General features: G+C 50.3%; 1 long non-coding RNA gene across 1 annotated transcript; it reads left to right on the top strand.

Moving 5' to 3' along the window:
- Positions 1-16746: 16746 nt before the first annotated feature.
- Positions 16747-18018, top strand: LOC107540258 (uncharacterized). Its single transcript, XR_015715551.1, has 3 exons — positions 16747-16859; positions 17035-17182; positions 17915-18018. It is a non-coding gene; the product is annotated as an uncharacterized LOC107540258 (long non-coding RNA).
- Positions 18019-22941: the final 4923 nt, after the last annotated feature.

Here is a 22941-nt window from a genome sequence, read left to right as displayed (position 1 = left end):
ATGGATGAGTCGCAGGAAATTATTGTTTATGGCATTTGAGAGTCTGTCGATGTCCTAGTTTCGTAAAAGAAGATAAAGGTTAGGCCTGAGGTGTGATTCCAAGAAGACAAACACAGAGCCCGGTGCTGAGCTATCGCAGGACTGGCATTTCGCAGCGGAGCCGCCGTGCGCGACGTCAACAGTAATTAATAACACCTCGGGTGCCGCAGGGTGGCGTTTGGCTGCCCGGGAAGCCCTGTCAAGACAGGCGAGGGGCTGAGCCTCAGGTGGGAGATTTGCACGCTGAGCATCCAGGGGGACAGGGTCAGCCCAGGTCTCTGAATAATGGGGTAAGGACATAGGAAGGGTAAGTAGTGAGGGACATGCATGTCCCCAGAAGTCTGCAGTGTGTAGATTCATGCGTTTGATTATTCATAACTTGTTTTGTATAATGATATATATTTACAGTAGATTTATGTCATGAACATTACTAGTTTCTCCCGGTGTGGATTGTGCTGAAAATGTTAGGAAGCATGCTTTTAGCATCAGAGGTAGTTCAGAGAGTTGGGAGATATATATATAGAACACGTTTCCACTCCTCAAACAAGGCGACTCTGGGGGATTAATTGGATGTGTAAGATTTTAATTCTCTGATATTTACCTTCTAGAAATGTGTCCAAAAGAGTTTCAGTAAAGCGCAGTTCCAGAGGCGGCAGAACAGACAGTGGAGCGCTCGGGCAGGAGCGTCCCGGGCCTCTTGTGTGTGAGTGTTGGGTCGAAAGGGTATTCTCTCTCAGCAGCTCTTCTTCCAAATTTCCCCAGCCCGTTCTGTTCACTCCCTCCCTGTGTCCCCTCACTATTGACGGGCTCATTTCCTTGGGAATTGCTTCGTGCTTGCTGCTCGGTGATAATTCTTTTCCAGGAAGCCTGACGTTCCCTAGCCCTGGGACCTGCTGTCTCGTTCTCCAGGATTCTCCCAGAGCAGGACTGGCTCTCTCCCATCCATCCTTGGACACTCACCGAGCAGGAGCCCGGTCTTCACCGCCTTCCTCCTCCCCAGGCTTCTTGGAGAGGGGTCTGCTGTTAACTGATGGCTTCAGATGACCACCCAACCATGTGGTTACAACAGGACCACCGGCAAATAAGCCTTTTCACAGTAAAAAACATTCAGTCACAGCCGAAACTAATTCACAGACCGCGGAGTTGACCAGGAATTGTCGGGTGGCTCATCCATGGAGCCTGCCCTCCTCTCTGTTCTCTCACGTGCCCTCCCTGCCCCTACCCTCTCTCTAGCTCATGCTTATTGTCTGTAAACTAGTCAGAAAGCCTTGAACGTGGAAGAAAATCTTCTACATCTGTCTTGTACATTTTGTAAGCGCTAAAATAAACCAAAAACAAAAATGCAAAATATACTGCCCTGGCTGGTGTGGCTCAGTTGTTGGGGGTCGAGGGTTGGACTCCCAGTCAAGGGCACCTACTTGGGTTGCAGGTTCGATCCCCTGCCTGGTCGGGGCGTGTTTAGGAGGGAACCAATCCATGTGTCTCTCTCACATTGATGTTTCTCTCCCTCCCCCTCTCTCTCTCTTTCTCCTTCTCTTTCTCTCCCTCCCTTCCTCACTCTCTTCCACTCTTTCTAAAAAAAAAAAAATCATTGGAGAAAATATCTTTGGGTGAAGATTAACAACAACAAAAAAGCAAAATCTACCATGAAGCCCTGACCTTGTCCTTGAGTCTTCGTAGTCAGTGGGTGGTGCCATAGCTCATGAGCTGATGAAGTTGGGAGGTGAGCATGGGTGGGGTGGTGACTGGACGCCTATTAGAGAATGTCGGAGCCCTCCTCTGAGCTTCACCATATAGTATAGCCCAAAATTATTAGGATCCGTTTTGGGGCAACTGCTTGGCCTGGAGTTGTCCCCTGAGTGCTTTTTTTTTTTTTTTTTTAAATGAATTGGCTGTATTTAGCAGAGTAGAGTTAGTGTTTTTAATAGCCTGAAAAATGATATCCAGATGCTTCACACAAAGGAGGGAGCCCTTCCTCCAATTCTGAGCCTGCCACAGTCATCCCGACCCTGGTCCCTCCCACTGGACAATTGCCCTGAGCTCCCTGGGGGTCTACCTTGGGAGACCGCCCAGGAGCTCCAACTGGTCCCAAACCCAAGGAAGGAAGGAGAACCATCTGGAATGCATTGTCCAGATTGGCTTCACATTGCCCAGGCACCCTGACAGCTTTTTGGGACTATTGGAGGCTTGGATTTAATCCATCAGACTCTCCAGTCAGAGGCCTCCAGACCTCTCTTTGTCTCCTTCCAGAATCTGGATTCCACAGAGGCACAATTAGACCTGCTAGTCACTTCCAAGTTTGGCCTTCTCAGGGAAAGGACCAAGGTGTGCTCTGAGAGACACTTTCCAGCAGTTCTTGGACTAGGAACAAATAAAAGAAAGGGAATGGGTTCAGCAAGAACATTTTCCTCTCCACTCTTTCTATTCCCACTGCAATATCCTGCCCATCACTAGCCCTGATGATTGACACTTGCTTGGAGAGGAGAAAGAAAACTTGCCCCTAGGTTCCAGCTTCCTGTTCTGTCATTCGTGCTACTCGAACGTTCTCCAGGACCCTCTGTGTATTTGTGCCTTCACCCCCGGTATCTGGCAATTCTTTTTGCAGAGTAATTTAGCCAATTCTTTGGCTCATTTTAGACCATGCATTTGGAGCATCACCTTCATGTGAAAAGGGGACTCTAAAGTACTATGTGGATGGGTCAGTGTATCCTGTCCCCATGCTGGGGAAAGACTGGAAGTGCTTGCCCTCTTTGACATCTCTGATCTCGCTCGGCAAATGAAGGAAGGTGACTAGGATGAGATGGGGCTGGGGAACTGATCCAATGCAGAAGGTGGCTCTGGAAGTGCCAGTGTAGACAAGCATCCCAGGGCCATGGAAATCTCAGCTTTGATTTCTTACCAGGACAAGTCTGGAGTTTCCAATTTGGCAGCCAGAGTGCAGCCTTAAAGAATTCAAGGGAGATTAAAGATGGCAGTGAACTGAGTGGAAGCTACACTGACACTCTCCCGGGATCAAACTGGAATTACAACTAAATTATAGAAAAAACATCCTGAATAAAGAATTTGAGAGGCAGTCGGTGCTCAGAAATCCTCTGGCTGAGCAGACAACATGTAGGAGGTTTGCCCATGGGCTGCAGGACCCAGCCACCAGGTTTGGGTGTAGGTCAACACTCCAGCCCAGGAATGGGACCAAAAGGAGCACAGTTCCCCACCACTGGATGGACATTCTAGTGGAACTCCAGCCTCAGGAGGGGACTTAGGTGGTAGGCAGGGTAAATGTCAAACACCAAGGTCAAAGATCTGGTGAACATCTATGTGGAAAGAGCTATAACTCAGGGCCAATACGTACAATCATTGGTCACTGAAGAGGCCCCAGATCTCCAGTTTGTTTACCAGCAAGAGTATGAAGGGAGTAAAGTAGGCACCAGGCCTTTGGGAGTGGGCACCTGGCTGTGGGAACAGGCCCTGATTCTAAGTCCCACTGGATGATGGGGTGGGTGAGTGGGCTGGGCTGAGCTATTTATGTACGGAGCCAGCAGGGCCAGTGATGTTGGACTGGGGAAGGCAGAGGAAGAGTACACAATGTAGAGGCTGGTAATCTTCAGCCATAAGGGATAACATGTTTATTATTAGAACAGCACCAGCCTGAAGTGGTGGGAGAAGCACCAGACCGGGAGTCAGGAATCTCTGTCCTAGTCTGGCTTTAGCCAATAACCAGTGTGCGCCATCGGATGCGTGCTTTTGTTAACTGTTGGGCTTCAGCGTCCTCATCTGTGATGACATCAGGAGGTAGCCTAAGTCAGTGGTTCTCATCAGCGTCACTTGGTAACTTATGAGAAATGCAAATTCTCAAGCCCCACCCCAGAACCACTGAATCAGAAACTCTGGGAGTGGGACCCAGCAATCTCGGTGTTAGCAAGGCTCCAGGTGATTCTGATGGACAGCGGAGTTTGAGAAGCACGGAGCTGAATAATTTCTAAGTCACTGCATGCTCAGATGCCTTCGGATCTGTTAGGAGAGATGAAATCAATCTATCTGTCTCTGTTTCTCTTTCTCTGTGTCTCTCTCTCTGTCTCTGTCTCTCTCACACACACACACACACACACACACACACACACACACCCCTCAAGCCACACAGAACTTGGCTGCCCCTAAAATACGATTTTGTTAAAAGCCCCATGAGCAGGTCTTCACTACATGTCCCAGAAACCCAGTCTATGTCCTTTTTGTCCTCAGCTTGTCACTAAAATCAGAGCCTGCCGCTGAAATGGATACACTAGTGTTCTAGTCAGCAGGTGGCAAATTGTATAATAAATTCCTCTCTCCCCTACCTCCTGCCCAATTAGCCAGGGATAAGATAGGAAGATTTACTCCTTCCACGGGCAAGGTCACAATCTGGAGCCGTGATGGAAGCCAGCTTCCAGCCCGACGCCCGGGGCCGCCGCACGATTGGCTCGGCGGCGGCCGGGCCTGCCTGGTAGCAGGGATATAACAGGCGAACCGGGCAGGGGGGGAGCCCACGGGAAGAATAGCTGCGCTAAGCCTGTTGCCTTCTAGTTAAAAAAATTATACATCTATTTATAACCTGTCTTGCTCCACAAAGGATCTGAGGCACTGCCTTCTTCTTGGAAAGCCCCTGATGCCAACACCTGGCATCTGAGACTGTGGACTCCCTGCCCAGAGCAAGGGGCCAAGTTTGCTCATACGGCCTCTGTGGCGGGTACCCCAGGCGGCCTGCTCCCAAACACCCCTCTACCCGCTCACCCCTTCCTTCTGCCTGCCCCCAACAGAGAAAATGTGGTCACCATGACCCTGTTTCTTTTTGTTTTTAAACCGCATAACCCGACTCCGGGCAATACGTTTTCCATTCAGAGCAAATAAACGAGACCCACCAGGAGCGTGTTCAGAAGCCCAGCGTGAGGAGTGGCTGCCAAGGGCTATGCAGAGGGGCATTCCTCACCTTCCCCCTGTCCCCTCTTCCGCAGGGAACGCGCCAGTCGATTGATCACTCATCGGTTGGATACATTCTCAGTTGATTTGGGTTGAGACAGCAGAATTTAAATAAATTAATACATGGTAAGTGCCTAGAAGAGAGCCAGGTTCATGGTAAATGCTTAATAAATATCAGCTAAACGAACTAACAAGCAGAAATCCTAGTAACGGACATGGATTTGCTGGAACCACCTACATTCTCTTTGGGAGGAAACTGGCTGCTGCTATGGGTTCCCCTGGGTTTGTCTCCCTGTGATCCTAACGGACCCCTCTGAGTCTGAATCCCCAACCCTGGCCTGTTTGTATGTTTTCACTTATCTCCTTAGCCTAGAAGAGTAGTCAACAGTTAAGTCTCTGCTAGTGTTTCTCTTTTTCACAGTACATGATTCCAGTCCCTAGGTTTAGTACCTTCAGGATGTCCCTGGGCCGCTGGGCTAATAAAAACAAGCAGAGACAGCCTCACGTCACTTCTGACATTGGCTGAGCTTCCCCATACCAGGTGGTCTTGTTCTGGCTCCCGAGGCCTTGGCTCCTGGGCTTCACCCATGAGCTGGTCGCTGGCACCACCTTTCATCACCTGCTCTGCCCCAAGCGTCCCTCGCTGCTCTGCGGTAAAGGCTCCTCCCGCTCCTGCTGTTCATCCGTAACGTTGCCTGCTCGGGTTCTTTTCGAAACTTGACAAGCCATTTAAAAAATTTTACAGGAAAGATCCAAGAGCAAAGAATAGGCAAGACATTTCTAAAAAAGAAAAGAGCCTTACCTTACCAATTATCAAGACAATAAGCTATAGAAATTAGAACTGTGTTATTGGTGCAGGAATATATTAACCGACCAATGGATATAAGAAAGAAAGTATCCAGAAAGATACCTACACACATAAATATATGAACGAGAAGACACTAAGGGTAGAGAAGGGAGATGCGGGTCTATTCAACAAGTGGTACTGGAAAATTGGTTTCAATAAATATGGGGGGAAAAATGGATCCCTACTATGTATGAAAAATAGTTTCTGTTGGAATAAAAATTTAAATATGAAAGGGACAATTTAAAAAATCCCTTAAAAGAAATTACAGAATAACTTTATTAACTCAGGATAGAAAAGAATTTCTCAAATAAGCCACAAAAGGTACACACCATAAAGGAAATGATTAATACATTTTTCTACATTAAAATTTAAACTTTCATTCATCAGAATTCACCTTAAAGAGAGCAAAATACAATCCAGTTTAGGAAAAATACTTGTGACATATGTAACTGGTAAAGGGTTAGTGTCTAGAATATATAAAGGACACCAAACGTTCCATGCTCAACATTTCATTTGTTTTGCAATGAGACGCCTGTTTCATACCCACCAGATCAGCAACAAATCCAAGGTCTAACAATAACAAATGCTGGAAGGAATGTAGAGAAACCAGAACTCTCGAACCTTATCAGTGTGGGTATAAATTAGCACAGAGACAGGAAAGCAATTTGTCGTTTCCTGGTAAGGGGCAAGATAAGCGGCCCCTACCACCCAGCTACTTACGTCCTGATATGAACCCTGCACTGTCTATAGCCATGTCCATACCACACGTGGGACATGCACGGGAACATTTCATGCCATGTTCAGAATAACCGACCCACATGTCCATCGCCACTGAGTGAACGCGTACGTTTTGCTGCGCTGACCCCATGGGAAAATGAACCATCACCATACACATTAATATGGAAGAATCTCACAAAGCAATATTGAGTGAGAAAAGCAAGACAAAGAAGAATACACTGTGTTGCTTCGTTTATGTAAAGGTCAAACCCCAGAAAAACTAGAACTATACTGTCAGGGACAAAGATATGTATTAGTCGGTGCTCTGGCAGGAAAGAGACGGACACACAACACGATGGCTGTGACCGCTTGTTAAAGGGCCTCCACGAAGAGTTCGGTTAGGCATGCAGCCCCCAAGGAGGGCAGTGTCGCCCCCAAGGGGGTGAAATTGGTTCTTGGGGCAAAAAATACTCTTTTCAGGTACAGAGCACAGAGAGACGAACAGTACACAAACAGATACGCAGTATAGTATGTCTGTGGCATTAACACTTCATGGTGGGGAAGACAATTAGGGGGGAAATCTGAAAAGGCTACTTAGTGGGAGGTGATAATGGGGAAAAAATGATTGAGAAACACTAGGTTTGGGAAACCAACGAAGAATGGGACAGAGCTATGGGGCCAACAAGAGCCAGGAAGCTTTCCCATCCCCAGGCCTGCAGGGCAAGAGGAGGGGAGGCGGGAACAGCTGTGCGGAGGGGCTGCCTGCCGCTGGGAGGCTGTCGCCACCAACTGCCTTTCCGGTGGGTGAGCCAGCAGGGAGGGGGCCCGGGGACACGCACCCCGACCTCATTCTGGCCTTCAGATCTCCTGTGGGTGCTTCACTTTGGCCAAATCCACTGGGAAGCCAGGGATCGAGGGTGCCCCTGGTGGAGCACAGGGCAGGGTGGAGGAGATGAGAATGGGTCTGGAGGGACAAGTAGAAATTACACAGCAAACACATGGGGTAAAATTCTAAGGGACAAAGGAATGATCGGCACACATTTTAGGATTGTGGTTGCCTCTGCGCAGGGAAGAGAGGGGTAAATGGGGGCTCTAATAATATTGGTGATATTCTGTTACTTAAGCTGGGTGGTGGGTTCACAAGTGCTTATTTTATTCTTTAACGATACAGATACATCATTTATATTCATTTGCATATGTACTCCATTTCATACAATATTTTTAGAAAGTTAACATGGCAGTGACTAGGTAGGAAAGGTAAAATGAAAAGAAGCAGTCGTTGGATCTGGACACAGAAAGACGATTAGAATCTAGGTTTTACCACTAGCCAGCTGTTTGAGATTAAGCAAATAAGGTGGCTTCTTTAATGTGCCCCGTTAGAGGCTGAGGAACCCCAGCCCCACCTACTCAGGGATTTTAGGATTAAGTAAAATTATATGTAGTGTGTGAAATCATGTGATGCACTAACTAGTGCATAACAGAATATATTTCTTCTTTCCTATTCTATCCATACAATTCTGTCCTACTGTCTACTCTCTCACAGGTTCCTGTGCTTTAGCAGCCCCATCTCCTCCCTGACCCGGACCCTGGCCCTACGTCCAGACACAGCTCCATGCCCTGTGCCCTTCCCCAGCCTGGTCCTTCCTCCTGTCAACCAGCCTGGCTCAAGCCCTGCCCTAAGCCTGCCCCTCCAGGAGGATCTCCCTTTGGCTCCAGCAGTGTCTTCTTAAACTTTTATCAACTGTGGACATTAATAAATACAGGAATTAAGATATTATCATAGAAGTTCTTATCAAATGTAATTGGGACAATTGTTGATCAGTTACTTGAAAAAGTTGGTTAGAGCTGATAAGACAATGAAACACCAGCCTTGAGTGTCTCATTTTAACTTAAAACATACGGATATGGGTTCATTTGCCAGTCTTTTGATGAGAAGCCTAGGCTTTTCGTTTCAGCAGGAGTCCCTCCTCATGTTTCTTGCATCATTTTAGTTTCTCTAAGGTGGAGCAAGAACATGGTCACTTGAGAAGCCCAAGGCCGCAGAGCCCGCAGCAGGCCTGGTACCGGAGGCCTCTGCGTTCCCGAGCGTGGTGCCTGGTTCTGTAAATGCAGCGGAGCCGCACAGCGCAGCTTGGATAGGTGCCCGCAGAGGGCTGGGCTGGGGACAGAGACTAAGCTGTGAAATGCGGGCGGGCGCCAAAGAAAACTGGGCTGAAATTACTATAGCACAGCCTCTGGTGGGCTTCCCAGATCAAGTACGGGGCACAGCTACACTGGCGCACTCCCGTGGGCACAGACGCACGCACACAGCTTCAACCCGTCTTATACCCCGTTGCTCTTTCTGGGACTTAACGCTTTTTTGGGGGGGGTGTTGGAGGGTGGGCTCGGGAGGCTGGGAAGAAGAGAGGGGCCTGGACGGTGAGAGGGCCAGGAGTGGCTTCCCTCCTAAACTCAGCTTCCCTGGCATCTTTGTCTGGTCTGTGCTCCGAGGTCAGAATCTAGTCCACAGCTATTTAAAAGTCTTGCCTTGACTCTGGAATGCTGGCAAACTCTAGCGGAATTAAGAGTTCAAAGTACAGTTTCCTAGGGCTGTTGATGCGTCATAGGAGAGGCTTAGCAAATCCCAAAGATTTACATACATATTTGCATATACATACACATACATGTGTGTGCGTGCTCATATATATGTGTGCGATCCTTCCGCCACCTAGGCCGGGTGAGTACAAGTTGCACAGGGAGTCGGGAAGTGGCTTTCCAGCTCATGGCTCCTAGAATTTCAAGGTGACATGCTGCTGTAGATTTTATTGCTTCTGATAAATATTGTCTTATTTCCCCCACAGGGGCAGTGCTCCCCCAGGGTGCAGGGGAGTCCATGCAGGTCCAGTCTGTCTGTCTTGGCCAAGCCAGCCCAGAGATGAGCATGGTGGGCCCTGGCCCTTCCCGTGGTGCTGGCAGCCGGGGGGTGGGGGGACAGGCTACAGAGGGAAGGATGGCAGGGCTGAGCACACTGGCTCCAGTTGCTGGGACAGAAGGTGTGGAGGAGTCGTGAAGGGGAAATCTAGGTGACGTGGACACCTTTTCGAGCTCGCTGTGTTTCCCACCTTTCTGCCCACTCGCAGGCCCCGATTTGGGAGCGAGAGCATGGCCCTACAGCTGCTGCCCCCTGGGAGCAGGATGGAGTATCTGACGCGCTCCGGATTAATACTCCGTGAGTACCCATCATTCGTTTCCTGTTAGTGTGATTTAGGCTCTTGAGAGAGCTGGGCTGGGCAGGAAGAAGTCCTTCCTTTAGAACAGGGGTGATTAATGACTGGGTCGGAAGCTCCTAGGTGGCAGGTCCCTGATTTCATAGATGTCCAAACTGTAGCCCAGAGAACTTCATTGATTTACCCCCGGGTCGCACAGCTCATCTGACGGCACACTTCATGAGACCTTTCTCTTTTTAAGGATTGAATCATCCAGGAAATGCTCATTAATTTTTACACAAAATGAGAGCAAATTAGCAACTGGCTTCTCTTCACCAGCCCTGCTACTTTGCGCAAGTTATTTACCCTCCGCTTCTCCCTCTGGTGGTGGGACAACCAACACGGCCCAGGCCCCTGGGAGGCCAAGCTAACGTGTGCGAGGCGCCCACCTCGGGCACGCCAGGAGCTCGGCGAGTGCCAGTCGCCTTCTCCTCCCTGCCCTTTAAACTCACAAGAAAAAAAATAAGTTCACACTTATTTCATGGACAGGCTCACCTCAAATCCATGTTGTAATGAAATGTAAATAGAAATGTCCCAGCCAGCCCAGACAAGGCAATGACATTGTGACAGGTATTGTGGGAAGGACACGGGGAGCAGGCTGAGGGTGGGGTGGGTGTGGATCTGCTGAGCAGGAAAGGCCTCCAGATGGGAGGTCAGAGAGACTCTCTTCACAGTTAAAAAAGGAAATGTGCTGAAGGAGGAGAGGCCTCCGAGAGGGAAGGGAAGATGACAGTGACCACAGAGATGACTAACGATGCGCCCTTCCCTGGTGGGGACTCGGAACGCCATCCGTGGGAGTTGGATTAAGGAGGCCAGTGACAACTGAGCAGCCCACAGATCCCAGGAGGGCAGCAAGCAGGGCACTCAGTGTCCACAGGAAGGGACGGGAGTGTCAGGAAGGTGGGGGCTGCCTGGCCATGAAGGCCAAGGAAAGACCCCTCCCTCCTTTGCAGCACCATGAGCTAAGGATAAGTCTTGGGTGGCACAGGTACAGAGGGGCTGCCAACTTCATATCCCAGCCACCAAATCAGCGATCCTACGAACAGTTTTACGCATTACGCTGCTTCCTCTAGCTCCTCTGTCCGAGGCGTGTGGCAGTGGAAAGCAGACTGCTTGATCTGTGTAATAGTTACTTTCACATACGGCATGCATTAAAACAAAAGTGCCATAAAAATATTAATCCGGTCTTTTCGTAACAGCAATAGGAAGCACAAAGATTTCATTAGCATGCTGTGTCCGATAGGATCTGTAGAACAAAACAGAACGTTCGTGGAAAAGTGTTACTAAAATGTAAAACTGGACGTAGAGTCACTCGGAGCGGAAATGCAGACCCGAATGCACAGTATGAATGAGTCGCCCTTCAGCCCAACTGAATCCCGGTTCCAGTCTCGGAAGCTTTCTTAGCAGAACCTTAGAGTCACATGATGACTTTAGCTGAGTTTCCCCAGAAAACATCTGTCTGTGGGAAACAAGTCAATGGCCTTTGACCACCAGGGTTCCCAGGCGCTTATCTCTGCCCACGGAGGCCTCCCCCACCATTACCGGGAATCTCCCCGTTGTGTTCCACTCCGCCACTGGGGGCTCCACTCGGCCGCATCCCGCCCACAACCCACCACCCAAGAAATCGGGTTGAGATGCCCGGCACCAAGGCTGCCACAGCCTCCATCCAAATCCTCCACACCGGCGAGGGGCTCCGAGGCACTGGCCTCAGCAGGGGGTAGTGTGGGCTTTGCCAGTACTAGATGCCAGTGATTTGAGGAGGGCAGCATCCAGGGGAGAAATAAAAACGAAAAGTAAGTACCTTATCCAGCCATCTACCCAAAAGGGCTCAGAAGAGGTGAAGAACCCGTTTGGAGGCCAAGCAGTGCAGCCTGGAGTAACTGCCTGAGCCCAAGAGCACAGCCCAGCCACTTTTCAGGAGATGAGAGAGGAAGGAAGGACTTGAGGCTTGGCTGGACAGCCAGTGTCCACTCAGTGTTTACTGCCCTTGGACCTCGCCCTGGAGAAGGGCTCTCGCTCTCTTTCTGCTACTTACAACCCTTACTAGGTTTCCAAAATGTAGCTAATGCCCCCTCTGGTCAAGAAGTTGGGGTGAGCTCCGGGACTGGGCCAGGAGTCGCGAGCTGTTTGTGTCACCACCACATCTCTTGGAGAGACTCCTCTCGCCTCACCCATCCCTGGCCAATCCTCTGCCGTAAAGGTCCCTCTGCTTAGGGCACACAGAGTAACGTGCCTTGTCTGGAATCAAAGGGCACAGTCAAAAATAGAGCTGGAGGAGGAAGAGGGCTGATTTTAGTGAGTCGAAGATGAATCTAAATGCATGAAGCCAGAGAGCTAAGCCAGCACAGCAGTGGTTTCGAGGTGGCAACTGGAGGGCGGTCCCGGTAGGAATCTGGAGCATGCGCGAGAGCCTGCCCCTGCCCAGGCTCCCGACAGCGGGGGGCGAGGATGGACCGCCCGTAGGCCACGCAGCTGCCGGAGCCCCAGGCCCAGGCTCCTTACCTGTCCTACCTGCGGACCTCCTGGAGGCGGGGGCTGGTTTGTTGTCTCTCTTAGTTCAGACAAGAAAAGCCTGGAGTTTTGGGCAACGGTCAATCCTTAAAGTCCCTTCACCATTCCCCCCAAAGGCCTACAAGGTCTCATGCAAATAGGATCTGCAGGCCTGTCGTCCTGTTCCTGAGTTCAGGGCATTCTATGTACCCGCTCCACCCTGGACTTTCGCTGCTTTACTCATTTTGCCACTTCCTTAAACTGCCAGTTATATTTTTGATAATTATAGCAAATAATATATGCACTGTCATTGCAGTTAGGTAAGGTACTTTATATTTAAGTATCCAGCACTTACTATGTTCTACCTTTTGCGAAGGGCTTTATATAGACTATCTCATCTAATCCTCGTCACAGCCCTAGGAGGTAGGCATCGTAATTTATATCGCTGGTTTTCTAGGGCAGCTGGGGAACAGAGATGTCAACAAACTTGCTCAAGGTTCTGGCTCCTTGTGTGAGTTCAGCAAGTTATAACCTCTCTGTGCCTCAGTCTCCTCACCTGTAAATGGGATGAATAATAAAAATACCCACCTGGTAAGGTGGCTGTGAGAATCGAATGAGCTGGTATGTGTCCAGAGCTCAGAACAGTGCCTGGCCTGTACGTGCTTGCTAAATAATGAATGAGCATCTAAATGGCGGAGCTGGATGCGACCCAAGTGGTTTGATTTCAGAGCACCCATTCCTAACCGCTCTCCATTTCCTTCTTGATTGTGTCCTGTGCTGTGTCTTCTGAAAGCTTTGGCAGAGCTTTCGATTTCCGCTTTAAAAGGAGAGGGGAACAGCTATAGACGGTGATCGGTCCAGGACGACACACAAGTTTCTCTTCCTGAGAATTACAAGGTGACACTTGATGCATTGTCCTGGCCAGGCACTGCTCTGAGCACTTTACATGTATTAACTCATATAGTTCACATGGAGTCTTAGGAGGTAGGTACTCTTATCCCATCTTACAGATGAGGAAACTAAGGCACAGGCCAGCCTGGCTCTGCTGTCCTACCTGCCCTCTACCCAAGCCTGCCCTCAGGTCCTGGAAAGGAGCTCTGGGACAGTAATCCAGGGTCTCTGCAGGAAGGTAGCTTACATTGTCCCACCTTTTCTGCCTTGGTCTATGACCAAATCCCCAACTGGACCCCGGGTTTCAAAAACTGCCACAGTTTAACTTCCATGAGTATATCAAGCTTCCCAGCCTGACCATTTCTAGGGTATCCAGCCATCATGATTTGCCCAGGCATGCCCCAGGTTTAAAGCTGAAAGTCCTGTGTCATGGGAAATGTCTCAGCCCCGTGCAAACCAGGACAGCTGGTGACCCGCCCACTGCACAGGCCTGCAGCCGCTTTCTCACCCAGGAAAGTTTTGTTCGTGGTGCTGGGTAATCCTTGCATCTTCCCACAGATCTCCATAGAATAACCTCTCTTCTCCAAATGACACCTCATATCCCTTCAGTTTAGCAACAACTGCATCACATTTCAAATCACAAGAGCACAACGAACATTATCAGGGAGGCTTTCTCTCCTGGTGGAGGGGATCTCCCGGGTTCACTCTTCTCTCAGCACTGACGGCGCACAACCAGCCACGTCAGGGTTTCCTCTCTGCCTTCCCGGATGACCCCCAAACACGTCTCCTAGTGGTTTCCTTTCAGCCACACGCAAGCAGCAGGACATAGAGATTTGGGCTTGGCACTGGGGCACAGCACGGGGAGAAGGAACGACGTGGGCCTCGAAGGCAGAGCGTCCTGGGCGCGAATCCTGCTCTGCCGTCATTTCGTGTAGGTCACTTAACCTCCTGAACGCCGCCTCTAAAGGGCTAGTCTGGGCGCGGCGGGGGTGTGGGCACAGGGGCCTGCAGAGGGGCACGTGGGAGACACTCAGGGGCCTGCAGGGGGGCACGTGGGAGACACTCAGGGACGGTGAGGGGCCATGGGAGACACTCGGGGGCCTGCGGAGGGGCACGTGGGAGACACTCAGGGACGGTGAGGGGATGTGGGAGACACTCAGGGGCCTGCAGAGGGGCACGTGGGAGACACTCAGGGACGGTGAGGGGACGTGGGAGACACTCGGGGACGGTGAGGGGACGTGGGAGACACTCAGGGACGGTGAGGGGATGTGGGAGACACTCGGGGGCCTGCGGAGGGGCACGTGGGAGACACTCAGGGACGGTGAGGGGACGTGGGAGACACTCGGGGACGGTGAGGGGACGTGGGAGACACTCGGGGGCCTGCAGGGGGGCACGTGGGAGACACTCAGGGACGGTGAGGGGACGTGGGAGACACTCGGGGGCCTGCGGAGGGGCACGTGGGAGACACTCAGGGACGGTGAGGGGACGTGGGAGACACTCGGGGACGGTGAGGGGACGTGGGAGACACTCGGGGGCCTGCAGGGGGGCACGTGGGAGACACTCAGGGACGGTGAGGGGACGTGGGAGACACTCGGGGACGGTGAGGGGACGTGGGAGACACTCGGGGGCCTGCAGAGGGGCACGTGGGAGACACTCAGGGACGGTGAGGGGCACGTGGGAGACACTCGGGGGCCTGCGGAGGGGGCCGTGGGAGACACTCAGGGACGGTGAGGGGCCGTGGGAGACACTCGGGGGCCTGCAGAGGGGCACGTGGGAGACACTCGGGGGCCTGCAGAGGGGCCGTGGGAGACACTCGGGGACGGTGAGGGGCCGTGGGAGACACTCGGGGACGGTGAGGGGCCGTGGGAGACACTCGGGGGCCTGCAGAGGGGCACGTGGGAGACACTCGGGGGCCTGCGGAGGGGCACGTGGGAGACACTCGGGGGCCTGCGGAGGGGCACGTGGGAGACACTCGGGGGCCTGCGGAGGGGCACGTGGGAGACACTCAGGGACGGTGAGGGGCCGTGGGAGACACTCGGGGGCCTGCGGAGGGGCCGTGGGAGACACTCAGGGACGGTGAGGGGCCGTGGGAGACACTCGGGGGCCTGCGGAGGGGCACGTGGGAGACACTCAGGGACGGTGAGGGGCCGTGGGAGACACTCGGGGGCCTGCGGAGGGGCCCGTGGGAGACACTCGGGGACGGCTTTTTAGAACTTGAACGCAAAACTCACTTGGGGAAGGGCGTGCTTCCTGGCTTGTCCGCGGCCCAGAAGCGCCCAAGGGCAGCGACCGGTCCGCGGGCTCCGCCAGCTCGGCCGCCGGGCGGTGACCGCGGGGGGCGCGGGGGGCGCGGGGGGCGCGGGGGCGCGGGGGGCGCGGGCAGGGCCTCGCCACTAGGCGGCGCCGCGCCCCTGAAGCACCCGGGCTCCGCAGAGGGACTCGAGTCCGCGGCCCGCCCCGCCGACGCCGCCACGTCTCCCGGGCACCTCCCCGCGCGCCTTCTGCAGTCCCCGCGACCGCGCGGGGGGCGCCCCACGCCCCAGGCGGAGGCCGCGTTCCTGGGAGCTTCCAGGGAAGACGCGAGCGGCGGCCGGCGCCCCCGGGTCATCAGCGTGTCACGCGGCGCCCGACGCGCCGTGAACAGCTTCCGGGGCCCGCGCCCGCGCCCGGCCCGCTGTTGGGGTTTCTGTCAGTTTTATCCTGCCTGGCTGCGGGGTGCAACTCAGCGGTTAGACAGTCACGCACTTCACGGCGTGCCCGCCGTCGTCGCGGGGCTCGGCGAGAACTCCCCGCGCGGGGACCGAATGCCCTCCGACCGGACAGCTCTGTCCCGAGCCGCCGGTGGGAAGGAGACGATCTTCAGCTTGTCAATCAAACAGCTCTGCGCTCAGCATCTTCCTGCACGCGGGGCGGGGCGGGGCGGGGCGGGGCGGGGCGGGGCGGGGCGGGGCGGGGCGGGGCGGGGCGGGGCGGGGCGGGGCGGGGCGGGGCGGGGCGGGGCGGGGCGGGGGGTGAGACACGCGAGGGACGCGCACGGCGGAGCAGGGCCCACGCGGGGGCGGGGCGGGGCGGGCGGGGGGTGAGACACGCGAGGGACGCGCACGGCGGAGCAGGGCCCACGCGGGGCGGGGCGGGAGGGGGGTGAGACACGCGAGGGACGCGCACGGCGGAGCAGGGCCCACGCGGGGGCGGGCGGGGGGTGAGACACGCGAAGGACGCGCACGGCGGAGCAGGGCCCACGCGGGGGCGGGGCGGGGCGGGCGGGGGGTGAGACACGCGAAGGACGCGCACGGCGGAGCAGGGCCCACGCGGGGCGGGCGGGGGGTGAGACACGCGAAGGACGCGCACGGCGGAGCAGGGCCCACGCGGGGGCGGGGCGGGCGGGGGGTGAGACACGCGAGGGACGCGCACGGCGGAGCAGGGCCCACGCGGGGGACACGTGAACGCGGGAGGGCTGGGGCCTCGGAGGCCAGCAAGGCTCTGGCTGCGGGTCACACACCCCGAACTCAGCCGACCCTCGGGGAAGCGCTTGGGCAGAAGGCAGGCACATGTCCCCTTCTACCAAAGGTGCGCCCGAGGACCGGCGGTGTCCGTGCCGCCTGCGGGCTTGTTAGAGGTGCAGGGTCTTGGGGCTCATCTCAGCCCCTGAACCCGAACCTGCATTTAAACAAGACCCCCAGGTGATTCTCACACATTAAAGACTTTTGGAGACTAAGTATTTGTATTCACATGTCCCTTAAAATAATAGTCTAACACATTCTTTAATGTCACTGTTTAGTGATAACTTTGGATTTTGATTTGGTTTTCAAAGGATAGTACTAAATATTTTAAGCTTCTGCCATTCCTCCCTGCAAGAACCTGTGGCAATGCCTAACAGTTCAAGCCTGTGCTCTGGAAGGAAAGCTCTTACCCAAAGCAACTTTGCAGATATTATGCAATGGGAATCGCTCTTCAAGAAACTAGGCCTTGAAAAATCCTGAAGGATAGTTTTTGAATCACTACAGTAAGTTTACCTTATGTTCAAAATGATTTCGGTGCATTCTAGTTCTTTGCAAACGGCTCATCTACATATGGTTTATGATGGAACCATGATCACGTCTCCTCAGATCACTCCCTACCCGCCCCCACTGTCCTTCCATCCATCATTCGACGTAAATGAAAGTTGGAATCCATGAAAACTCAGATGGAGAAAGTTATATACTTAAGACACCAGCATATCAGTAACACTTGGTTTAACCTCTCGATAAGAAGTGATGGTGGCCCCGTGTCTCATCGTGGTCCCATTTCTCTCACCCAGTCATGGAGGGGGAGTCCGTTCATACAGGTAGCATGGTGTAAAGAAACGAGCACTAGAAAACAAAGTGAGGAAACACGGGCTCAGGTCTGACACATGGTAGCTGGGTGGCGTCACTTCTGCGAGTCTCAGTTCCCCATCTATAAACCTGGGAGTTGGAAGTAGGTGATTGCTAAGGTTCCTTCCAGGTCTTGCATTATATGAGCCCAGTTAACTAGGGGTTAGAGCATGGTAGTTAGTTAGTCATTAAACCCAGATTATATACTCCCAAATATAAGTGGCCCACACTAGCCTTACTTACATAAAAGCTGAGAAGGCTGGTTTCCATAGCAAATCACCTTCGTGAAGCCATTTATAAATTCATTTGTGTAAAGTGACAATATTACATACTGGCACCTGCAAAGCTCCCTGATGTTTCCTTTGCTTCCATTCTTGCTCCAGGCTACGGTGCCAAGAGCTGTGCTAATCTGGAGAAGCAGGCAGGGTTCTCAAGCTGCCCGTCGGCCTGCGGAACAGAAGGTGCTGCGGGCCGGGTGGGAGTGAAAGCAGGCCTCCTTGCAGTTGACTTATTCTGCGGCTGCCCTTCCCAAACGTCAGCAAATATTTTGTGATGTTGCAAGGTGTTACGAGAAGCGAAAAGCAAGCTGTGATTCAGCTGGTGTGAAGACTTTGCAAACAAAAAGGAGTGATCTGTTTTGCAGCAAACTATTATTTCTACCAGAGCCCACAGACTGGAATACTGAAAGAAATATTTATGCAAGACATTTCCTTCCTACATATTGGATTTTCTAACTAAGACCAATTTCAAATTAATTGGCCCAGCAGGTCCTAACCTGTGCACCGCAGACCCCTGGGAGCTGCGTACCTCAAGGCATCTGCAAACCCATGAGCATGTTCTGACTGTAGACGGGATGAAAAATGTGCTCATTCATATGGATTACTTCTCAAATATGCATAGATGTTGCGATGAATAAAAGAAACTAACCTACAATGTTCTGAATACATCTTAGCCTTTTCTTGTGTGTTTTCTTAATCAACTGATAGTAAAAGTACAGTTAATATCATACTGAAAAAAAATTTTTTTTTGATGTCCAAACGTAGCGTTCACACTTGTCATCATGTGACTTCATTCTGAGCCCAGGGAATGTGGACATGGTCCCACCAGGAGAGAACCTTTCCCCAGGTTACTGGTTCTGCGCTCAGGGCATATGTTGGATAGCATCTCACCATCTGGATTCTAGAACCTCAAAACCAGTTAGGAAAACATTTAAGTGGCCAGCTGAGCCCTGCTTCTCTATGGGAAATGCCATCCTGGAATATAAGCTGTAAGCAGTGGGTACCTTTCGTAGTCCACACATTTATATAAAGAAATATAACCTGTTTTGATTTCAAGCTTCTGTTTCTTTGCATTGTCAGGAACTCTCAGTGAACTTGACTTCAGCCCCCCCTTTCGCTAGGCTGGAGCCTAGTTCCTGGGAGGCGCTTAGAGGTGCCGAGGTGCAGGAGGGGAGGGGGAGGGAGGGAGGAATCTTCCCTCAAGGGCGTCTTCCTCCCACACTGGTATTTACTGGCCCATCCTTCACTCTGTTTGCCTGACTCCTCAGGTCCCCGGGCACCCTCCATTTCTCCAGTGTCCTCTTGGGCACTAGGAGACATGCTTCCGTGTCTCACTGGGGCACGCAAAACTTTGCAAACCTCCTAAGGCCACTTCAGTGGGGACCTACCATGCGCCCATTTCTTCTCTGAGGTCTTGTAACCTTCCTGGGGCTCCACTGAGGATATGGGAGATTAACGTGGTTGAAATTGAAGTTTACGTCAAGGGCCTTGAGAGATCGGAATACAATAAATAGATACGGTGGGATCAGATTAAGAAGCCTAAAATACTGGTTTTAAGAGATCAGATGAGAAGGAAATGAAGGCTGCATCTGTCCCCTTCTACCTGGCAGTCTACATTCTGAATAGTCAGTGTCTGGTGACCATTAGAAACATGCCATGGTTTTGTCTTTCATGGGTGTGATGCCCTTTAAAATAAGGCTTCAGACCCTGGGGGATTGGCAGATATTCCTAAAGGCAAGCACTGGCTTTGGTGTCAGTTTACCCTTTGAATTTGCACTTTCCCTTTGTTTCTGGCTTCTGAGGATCATCATTACTTTCTTGCCAGTTTAATTATATACATCAAAAAATATATTTTTTTATTCATTTCAGAGATAGGAAGGGAGAGGGATAGATAGAAACATCAATGATGAGAGTCATTGATCGTCTCCCTCCTGCATGCCCCCTGCTGGGGGATTGAGCCCGAAACCTGGGCATGTGCCTTGACCGGGAATCGAACCCAGATCTCCTGGATCCTAGGTCGATGCTCAACCGCTGAGCCATGCCAGCTGGGCTATATTTTAAAATTATATACATATAAAAATCTTGTATACTTACATGCACGTGTGTATATATGTATTTTCTAGGATTTTTATTGTTGTATGGTCTTGTCTAGCTTGTTCACAATGTTTTTGGAAACCTAAGTCCATCTATTGTTGTTGTTGTTGTTGACACTATTACAGATGTCCCCCAGATCCCCCCTCTATTTGATCTTCAAGTTGCTAAAACTGTAAACCTTTCAGCAAGATGGAAAACCAAGACCACCACTGCCCTCTGGTGGAGACGCACACTACTACACCTAAATGAGATCCACTCGGACTCACCTGTCTTCTCGTTCCCCCCAAACTCAGTCAACAAATCCTGCCAGGTCCTCTTTTATCAGGTCTAAATCCCCCTTCACTTCCATGTTCCTAGTACCACCTTAGTCTTGTTCCTAGTTTATTTTGCTAGAATTATTGCTTTTGAACCAGCCTCTCTCTTTAATCACTATTCTTTCAATTATTTCCCTTGTTCCTATTGTCACACCCTACTTTTACAACTTTACATTAATTTAATGGGCTACTTATCAATTTCTTGCTTATAAGCAAAAGCTGTAGGACCAGTAACAGCACTCTGACTAGATGAGAACAAAGCAGAGTCCAATAAATGTTAGATGAATTGAAAGAAGTATTTAGAACCCCATTTGTTCATTTGCCCAGTTTATCTGGGAGCCAGCAAGTGTACAGAAGTTTCCAAGTTTTTTCTGTAATAACAGACTGATGAGTGACATTTGCATGTGTAATCCTTCTGTGGGCTAACCTAGATTTTTAAAAAAACTTAAAATTATATTTAAAAAATACATGACCAATATGAAAAATGAGAAATTATATTGATGATGTTGGGAACTAAGGTTGCTACTGTGGAGGAAGCCATAAATGTGGGATGGGGAAAGGAAAGGGAGAACCCTGTGGGGGTGGATTGGAATTGGAGATATCAATAAAACTTGTAATTTTTAATATATATGTTTTCTTGTTCTTTCATTGAAGAGGCCTAGAGGCAATGGCATCCCAGCAGACCCAGATCTCTGGCTCTAAACACCATTCTCTACTAAAAGAAACTAGGGAACTTTAGAGAAATGGCTGATTCTAGGGCTAAGTGGGAGAAAAGAAAAACAATAAGATAAACTTAGAACACTTGTGCTGGAAAATAAGGAATTTCTCAAGAAATGGTAAGCACGTGCCAAAAAGACCCAGGAGCCAGCTTGAAAGGCTTCCCACTGGCCAAATCTGGGACAATCTGACATCAAAACAAATGAGAATAAAAAGGAATCCAAGTTCATACTAACATAAGTGATAAAAAGAAAAAGCTTTTCCTTACAATAGAATGCCAACTAATAAGTGTACAAGGAATGATACAATTGGAAAACCACCATTTGACAATAGTCGGAATAACAATTGATTAGCCAAGAACCATTACTGGATGCAATATAAGGCTGTGAAAGTTTGCTGAGAAATAGAGTATTCAGTCTCAAAGTATCTCCCCACAAAATGCTTAATAGAAAAAGAGAAACTTTATAGTAGAGAAATCCAGCAGATGCCATATAAAACAAGTGATTAAAATTAACACCTTGAAATGGCACAACTGACGCCATGATGGTGCACTGAAACGAACACATCACTTCTATGACATCCCTGCCAAAAATGCTAAGCTCAATCTAATCATTTTGGAAACATCAAAGGATCTAAGGTTAAGGGACATTCTATAAAATAACTGGCCTATATGTTTCATGACCTTGACATTTTTAGAAGACAGATTGAAGAATTGTTCTAGGAGACTAGAGACATGGCAGCTAAATGTAATGTGTTATCCTGGGTTAGATCCTGGCCCAGGTTTAAAAGAAAAAAAAGGCCATTAGTGGAACAACTAGTGAAATATGGAAAAGATAACAGTACTGTATTGATGTTAATTTTCTGGTTTTGATAACTGGGCTATGGTTATGTAAGGAAATATCCTTGTTCTTAGGAAATACACAAGTATTTGAGGCATCATATCTGTAGCTAACATGCAAATGGTCAGATAAAAAGCATTTACACTGATAAAGGGAAACCTCTTTTTTAGAGTAGAAGGACAACTAATAAATACACAAAGAATAATGTAGTTAGAAAAATCACAATTTTGTAAAATCACAGTAAAAATATTTTTCAGGTAAGAATCACCAAAGAGTGCTCATCTAGGAGGGGCAGGTTATTCCTCATCAAACCTTCCCCTCCCGTTCAACATGGTCTCAAATGTTCAACATGGTCTCAACAATTTCTCATGAATTAACCACTAACCGCAAAGGAAACACAATAATTACACAGCGACTGGCCACATCTTACCTAAGTGACCTAAGTGAACATTTCCAATAAGGTACAAAGGGATGTTCCACGAGTCTGGATGTGACACTGGAAGACACATCACTCAGAGTATTTCAGCCCACACTGCACAACTAGAATTTAAACAAAGAAACAATGGAAAATGCCCAAGTGAGGGATGTTCTATGCTTTAACTGTCCTATATTCTTTTTGTTGTTAATCTTCACCCATTATATTCCCATTTATTTTGAGAGAGTGGAAGGACAGAGAGAGAAAGAGAGCGAGATCAATGTGGAGACACGATTGGTTGCGTCCTGCACGCTGCAACCCAGGACGTGCCCTTGACCAGGAATTGAACCCTCGACTCTTTGGCCCACAGGCTGATGCTCTAACCACTGAGCCAAACTAGCCAATGCCCTATATTCTTCAAATACATTAATACTACAAAAGACAAAGAGAGCCTGAAGAGTCATGGTAAAACAACATATAATACTGGGCTAGATACTGTAACAAAACAAACAGCTGAACAAATGAAACTGAAGGAGGGACTGTAGGTGAGGGTATTGTTATCAATGCTAAGTTCCTGAATTTGATAACTGTACTCAGTCTGCTTGTGCTTATGAAGTACAGATACAGCACTGAAGGGTAAAGGGTGTGATGTCTGCAATATACTCTCAAATGGGTCAAAAAATATATGTAACAATAGAAAATGGTAAAGCAAATATGAGAAACATTAAAAAAAGTCAAAGTGCAGAATAATAT

The sequence above is a fragment of the Miniopterus natalensis genome, chromosome 13 (assembly GCF_054644295.1).
Source record: "Miniopterus natalensis isolate mMinNat1 chromosome 13, mMinNat1.hap1, whole genome shotgun sequence".
Lineage (NCBI taxonomy): Eukaryota > Metazoa > Chordata > Mammalia > Chiroptera > Miniopteridae > Miniopterus > Miniopterus natalensis.
This window is presented reverse-complemented; position numbering and strand designations above follow the sequence as displayed.